Genomic DNA, 8,781 nt, shown 5'->3' on the forward strand with positions numbered 1-8,781 from the left:
GTTTCCGGATTACCCCAAAGGCCTTGAGGGAGATACTGTTCTGGATACCCTCAGACCTTGAGGGAGATACTGTTCATTTCTGGATACCCTCAGACCTTGAGGGAGAGACTGTTCATTTCTGGATACCCTCAGACCTTGAGGGAGATACTTTTCATTTCTGGATACCCTCAGACCTTGAGGGAGATACTGTTCAGTTCTGGATACCCTCAGACCTTGAGGGAGATACTGTTCAGTTCTGGATACCCTCAGACCTTGAGGGAGATACTGTTCATTTCTGGATACCCTCAGACCTTGAGGGAGATACTTTTCATTTCTGGATACCCTCAGACCTTGAGGGAGATACTGTTCATTTCTGGATACCCTCAGACCTTGAGGGAGATACTGTTCAGTTCTGGATACCCTCAGACCTTGAGGGAGATACTGTTCAGTTCTGGATACCCTCAGACCTTGAGGGAGATACTGTTCAGTTCTGGATACCACATGGCCTTCAAAGGGAAAGATAAAGAGCGTCCATGTTTGTCATCAGCACCTGCCTACAGGCAGCAGGCTAAACCAATCACAGTCCCCCTCTACCCTAAGGCAGAAGGCAGAACCAATCACAGGCCTTCTCTCCCCCAGGCGGCAGACTGAACCAATCACAGTCCTCCTCTCTCCCCCAGCTCTCCGACAGGTGTTTCATGGTACAGTACCTCCCTCATATTAGATGAAGGGAAAAGGGAGGGAAGTGGGAGGTGAGGAAGATGGGGAGAAGAGTCAAGCTAGAGATGAACTTGTCTTTGGGTAGGGAGATGGGGAGGGAGAGAGAGAGAGAGAGTGGGAGGGAGAGAGAGAGCATTGCGTTTGTCCCTCACCTCTGAGCTACAGAATAAAGGAGAACTCCAAGACGATATGAGAAGGCAGTCAGATGAGCGAAGGTGAGATTTGACGAGGAGGAGATGGGGAAAAGGATAGGGCGGCAAGGAGAAACTCCCCTCTGTGTAAGCAGTGCGAGGGGAGGAGGGCGATTGGGGGGAGAAAATATCACAGCTCACCCTGACCAGACAATGGAGGGTAGAGAAATCGATGTAGAGGAGACAGACAGACAGACAGACAGACAGACAGACAGACAGACAGACAGACAGACAGACAGACAGACAGACAGACAGACAGACAGATTTTGTACAAAATTATCTACTTATCCGCAAGGACTACACAACAAATGCTCTGGCAAACCAACGACCAGCAAAAGAAGCAGAAACCCGAAAATACCATTCAGCCTGGAACTGAGTGAGTAATGTTAAGCCAGAAACTACTTTTAAAGCCAAGAAGAAAAACTAATTAGAATGATCTATTTTACTTTATAAGGATTGGATGCTAAGTTAAGGCTACCAAGCTTGCTAGGACTGAATGCTAAGGTAAGGCTACCAAGCTTGCTAGGACTGAATGCTAAGGTAAGGCTACCAAGCTTGCTAGGACTGAATGCTAAGGTAAGGCTACCAAGCTTGCTAAGACTGAATGCTAAGGTAAGGCTACCAAGCTTGCTAGGACTGAACAGATCCCACTGCACCTTCAAGTAGCACTGAAATGGGGAAGTAAGAGGTGTCAAAGCCCAACAATGTCAAGACACTTTCACAGCCTCCCCCACACAAATGCAGAGGCCTTTGAGGCCCCCTGCTCCATAGCTTCCCCCTGTCCAGAGGTCATCACCATACACTACCCCCTGGATGTAAAAAATGAGAAGGCACGGAAAGAGCTACTCATGGACTATCCAGAGGCACGTTTTGCTGATTGCTACAAAAATTAAATAGGAACGTAACCAACTTAACCTTCCACACAGCCATCCCCTGGCATGGCACGGTACTATATTAACCAGACCATCCCCTGACATAGCATGGTACTATATTAACACAGACCAATCCCTGACATAGCATGGTACTATATTAACACAGACCATCCCCTGACATGGCACAGTACTATATTAACACAGACCATCCCCTGGCATGGCACGGTACTATATTAACCTGACTATCCCCTGGCATGGCACAGTGCTATATTAACCAGACCATCCCCTGGCATGGCATGGTACTATATTAACACAGACCATCCCCTGGCATGGCACGGTACTATATTAACCAGACCATCTCCTGACATGGCACGGTACTATTTTAACACAGACCATCCCCTGACATGGCATGGTACTATATTAACCAGACCTTCCCCTGGCATGGCATGGTACTATATTAACCAGACCTTCCCCTGGCATGGCATGGTACTATATTAACCAGACCTTCCCCTGGCATGGCATGGTACTATATTAACACAGACCATCCCCTGGCATGGCACGGTACTATATTAACCAGACCATCCCCTGGCATGGCACGGTACTATATTAACCAGACCATCCCCTGGCATGGCACGGTACTATATTAACCTGACTATCCCCTGGCATGGCACAGTGCTATATTAACCAGAACATCTCCTGACATGGCATGGTACTATTTTAACACAGACCATCCCCTGACATGGCATGGTACTATATTAACACAGACCATCCCCTGACACAGCACGGTACTATATTAACACAGACCATCCCCTGGCATGGTACGGTACTATATTAACCAGACCATCCCCTGGCATGGCACGGTACTATATTAACCAGACCATCTCCTGACATGGCACGGTACTATTTTAACACAGACCATCCCCTGACATGGCATGGTACTATATTAACCAGACCTTCCCCTGGCATGGCATGGTACTATATTAACCAGACCTTCCCCTGGCATGGCATGGTACTATATTAACCAGACCTTCCCCTGGCATGGCATGGTACTATTTTAACACAGACCATCCCCTGACATGGCATGGTACTATATTAACCAGACCTTCCCCTGGCATGGCATGGTACTATATTAACCAGACCTTCCCCTGGCATGGCATGGTACTATATTAACCAGACCTTCCCCTGGCATGGCATGGTACTATATTAACACAGACCATCCCCTGGCATGGCACGGTACTATTTTAACACAGACCATCCCCTGGCATGGCACGGTACTATATTAACCAGACCATCCCCTGGCATGGCACGGTACTATATTAACCAGACCATCCCCTGGCATGGCACGGTACTATATTAACCTGACTATCCCCTGGCATGGCACAGTGCTATATTAACCAGACCATCTCCTGACATGGCATGGTACTATTTTAACACAGACCATCCCCTGACATGGCATGGTACTATATTAACACAGACCATCCCCTGACACAGCACGGTACTATATTAACACAGACCATCCCCTGGCATGGTACGGTACTATATTAACCAGACCATCCCATGGCATGGCATGGTACTATATTAACACAGACCATCCCCTGGCATGGCATGGTACTATATTAACCAGACCATCCCCTGACATGGCATGGTACTATTTTAACACAGACCATCCCCTGGCATGGCATGGTACTATATTAACACAGACCAACCCCTGGCATGGCATGGTACTATATTAACACAGACCATCCCCTGGCATGGCACGGTACTATATTAACACAGACATCCACTGGCATGGCATGGTACTATATTAACACAGACCATCCCCTGGCATGGCATGGTACTATATTAACCAGACCATTCCATGGCATGGCATGGTACTATATTAACACAGACCATCACCTGGCATGGCACGGTACTATATTAACCAGACCATCCCCTGGCATGGCATGGTACTATATTAAACAGACCATCCCCTGGCATGGCACAGTACTATATTAACCAGACCTTCCCCTGGCATGGCATGGTACTATATTAACCAGACCTTCCCCTGGCATGGCATGGTACTATATTAACACAGACCATCCCCTGGCATGGCACGGTACTATTTTAACACAGACCATCCCCTGGCATGGCACGGTACTATATTAACCAGACCATCCCCTGGCATGGCACGGTACTATATTAACCAGACCATCCCCTGGCATGGCACGGTACTATATTAACCTGACTATCCCCTGGCATGGCACAGTGCTATATTAACCAGACCATCTCCTGACATGGCATGGTACTATTTTAACACAGACCATCCCCTGACATGGCATGGTACTATATTAACACAGACCATCCCCTGACACAGCACGGTACTATATTAACACAGACCATCCCCTGGCATGGTACGGTACTATATTAACCAGACCATCCCATGGCATGGCATGGTACTATATTAACACAGACCATCCCCTGGCATGGCATGGTACTATATTAACCAGACCATCCCCTGACATGGCATGGTACTATTTTAACACAGACCATCCCCTGGCATGGCATGGTACTATATTAACACAGACCAACCCCTGGCATGGCATGGTACTATATTAACACAGACCATCCCCTGGCATGGCACGGTACTATATTAACACAGACATCCACTGGCATGGCATGGTACTATATTAACACAGACCATCCCCTGGCATGGCATGGTACTATATTAACCAGACCATTCCATGGCATGGCATGGTACTATATTAACACAGACCATCACCTGGCATGGCACGGTACTATATTAACCAGACCATCCCCTGGCATGGCATGGTACTATATTAACACAGACCATCCCCTGGCATGGCACAGTAGTATATTAACCAGACCATCCCCTGGCATGGCATGGTACTATATTAACACAGACCATCCCCTGACACCGCACGGTACTATATTAACACAGACCATCCCCTGGCATGGCACAGTACTATATTAACCAGACCATCCCCTGGCATGGCATGGTACTATATTAACACAGACCATCCCCTGGCATGGCACGGTACTATTTTAACACAGACCATCCCCTGGCATGGCACGGTACTATATTAACACAGACCATCCCCTGACATGGCACAGTGCTATATTAACACAGACCATCCCCTGACATGGCACGGTACTATTTTAACCAGACCATCCCCTGGCATGGCACAGTGCTATATTAACACAGACCATCCCCTGACATGGCACGGTACTATTTTAACCAGACCATCCCCTGGCATGGCACAGTGCTATATTAACACAGACCATCCCCTGACATGGCACGGTACTATTTTAACCAGACCATCCACTGGCATGGCACGGTACTATATTTACACAGACCATCCCCTGGCATGGCATGGTACTATATTAACCAGACCATCCCCTGGCATGGCATGGTACTATATTAACCAGACCATCCCCTGGCACGGTACTATATTAACACAGACCATCCCCTGGCATGGCACGGTACTATATTAACACAGACCATCCCCTGACATGGCACAGTGCTATATTAACACAGACCATCCCCTGGCATGGCACGGTACTATATTAACACAGACCATCCCCTGGCATGGCACGGTACTATATTAACCAGACCATCCCCTGGCATGGCACGGTACTATTTTAACCAGACCATCCACTGGCATGGCACGGTACTATATTAACACAGACCATCCCCTGGCATGGCATGGTACTATATTAACCAGACCTTCCCCTGGCATGGCATGGTACTATATTAACCAGACCTTCCCCTGGCATGGCATGGTACTATATTAACCAGACCTTCCCCTGGCATGGCATGGTACTATATTAACACAGACCATCCCCTGGCATGGCACGGTACTATTTTAACACAGACCATCCCCTGGCATGGCACGGTACTATATTAACCAGACCATCCCCTGGCATGGCACGGTACTATATTAACCAGACCATCCCCTGGCATGGCACGGTACTATATTAACCTGACTATCCCCTGGCATGGCACAGTGCTATATTAACCAGACCATCTCCTGACATGGCATGGTACTATTTTAACACAGACCATCCCCTGACATGGCATGGTACTATATTAACACAGACCATCCCCTGACACAGCACGGTACTATATTAACACAGACCATCCCCTGGCATGGCACGGTACTATATTAACCAGACCATCCCATGGCATGGCATGGTACTATATTAACACAGACCATCCCCTGGCATGGCATGGTACTATATTAACCAGACCATCCCCTGACATGGCATGGTACTATTTTAACACAGACCATCCCCTGGCATGGCATGCTACTATATTAACACAGACCAACCCCTGGCATGGCATGGTACTATATTAACACAGACATCCACTGGCATGGCATGGTACTATATTAACACAGACCATCCCCTGGCATGGCATGGTACTATATTAACCAGACCATCCCATGGCATGGCATGGTACTATATTAACACAGACCATCACCTGGCATGGCACGGTACTATATTAACCAGACCATCCCCTGGCATGGCATGGTACTATATTAACACAGACCATCCCCTGGCATGGCACGGTACTATATTAACCAGACCATCCCCTGGCATGGCGTGGTACTATATTAACACAGACCATCCCCTGACACAGCACGGTACTATATTAACACAGACCATCCCCTGGCATGGCACGGTACTATATTAACCAGACCATCCCCTGGCATGGCATGGTACTATATTAACACAGACCATCCCCTGGCATGGCACGGTACTATTTTAACCAGACCATCCCCTGGCATTTCACGGTACTATTTTAACCAGACCATCCCCTGGCATGGCACAGTGCTATATTAACCAGACCATCTCCTGACATGGCACGGTACTATTTTAACACAGACCATCCCCTGACATGGCATGGTACTATATTAACCAGACCTTCCCCTGGCACGGTACTATATTAACACAGACCATCCCCTGGCATGGCACAGTACTATATTAACACAGACCATCCCCTGACATGGCACAGTGCTATATTAACACAGACCATCCCCTGACATGGCACGGTACTATTTTAACCAGACCATCCCCTGGCATGGCACGGTACTATATTAACCAGACCATCCCCTGGCATGGCACGGTACTATTTTAACCAGACCATCCACTGGCATGGCACGGTACTATATTAACACAGACCATCCCCTGGCATGGCATGGTACTATATTAACCAGACCATCCCCTGGCATGGCATGGTACTATATTAACCAGACCATCCCCTGGCACGGTACTATATTAACACAGACCATCCCCTGGCATGGCACGGTACTATTTTAACACAGACCATCCCCTGGCATGGTGCTATATTAACCAGACCATCCCCTGGCATGGCATGGTACTATATTAACCAAACCATCCCCTGACATGGCACAGTGCTATATTAACCAGATCATCCCCTGGCATGGCATGGTACTATATTAACACAGACCATCCCCTGGCATGGCACGGTACTATATTAACCAGACCATCCCCTGGCATGGCATGGTACTATATTAACACAGACCATCCCCTGACACAGCACGGTACTATATTAACACAGACCATCCCCTGGCATGGCACGGTACTATATTAACCAGACCATCCCCTGGCATGGCATGGTACTATATTAACACAGACCATCCCCTGGCATGGCACAGTACTATATTAACCAGACCATCCCCTGGCATGGCACGGTACTATATTAACCAGACCATCCCCTGGCATGGCACGGTACTATATTAACCAGACCATCCCCTGGCATGGCATGGTACTATATTAACACAGACCATCCCCTGGCATGGCACGGTACTATTTTAACCAGACCATCCACTGGCATGGCACGGTACTATATTAACCAGACCATCCCCTGGCATGGCACAGTGCTATATTAACCAGACCATCTCCTGACATGGCACGGTACTATATTAACCAGACCATCCCCTGGCATGGCACGGTACTATATTAACCAGACCATCCCCTGGCATGGCATGGTACTATATTAACACAGACCATCCCCTGGCATGGCACGGTACTATTTTAACCAGACCATCCCCTGGCATGGCACAGTGCTATATTAACCAGACCATCTCCTGACATGGCACGGTACTATTTTAACACAGACCATCCCCTGACATGGCACAGTGCTATATTAACACAGACCATCCCCTGGCATGGCATGGTACTATATTAACCAGACCATCTCCTGACATGGCACGGTACTATATTAACCAGACCATCCCCTGGCATGGCACAGTGCTATATTAACCAGACCATCCCCTGGCATGACACAGTGCTATATTAACCAGACCATCCCCTGGCATGGTGCTATATTAACCAGACCATCCCCTGGCATGACACAGTGCTATATTAACCAGACCATCCCCTGGCATGGTGCTATATTAACCAGACCATCCCCTGGCACAGTACTATATTAACCAGACCATCCCCTGGCATGGTGCTATATTAACCAGACCATCCCCTGGCATGGCACAGTGCTATATTAACCATACCATCCCCTGGCATGGTGCTATATTAACCAGACCATCCCCTGGCATGGCACAGTGCTATATTAACCAGACCATCCCCTGGCATGACACAGTGCTATATTAACCAGACCATCCCCTGGCATGACACAGTGCTATATTAACCAGACCATCCCCTGGCATGGCACAGTGCTATATTAACCAGACCATCCCCTGGCATGACACAGTGCTATATTAACCAGACCATCCCCTGGCATGGCACGGTACTATATTAACACACTATCCCTCTGTCAACAGAGGGGGGTGTTAGCGATGTGTGGGAACTCAGCGTACTAGACAATGAGGACTCTGAGTCATCCAATGTCAACCTGTACATGTCAGCTGGACTTCCACAGAATCAAAGAGGGAGCGCAGCAGGAGAAGCTCTCTCTTGAGGAAGACTCCCCCACCCTGAGCGTGTCAGACCAGAACTCCTCCTTAAACAACCCCCACAGATGAGCAACCCCAAGCACGGAG

The sequence above is a fragment of the Salvelinus namaycush genome, chromosome 2, assembly GCF_016432855.1.
Source record: "Salvelinus namaycush isolate Seneca chromosome 2, SaNama_1.0, whole genome shotgun sequence".
NCBI lineage: Eukaryota > Metazoa > Chordata > Actinopteri > Salmoniformes > Salmonidae > Salvelinus > Salvelinus namaycush.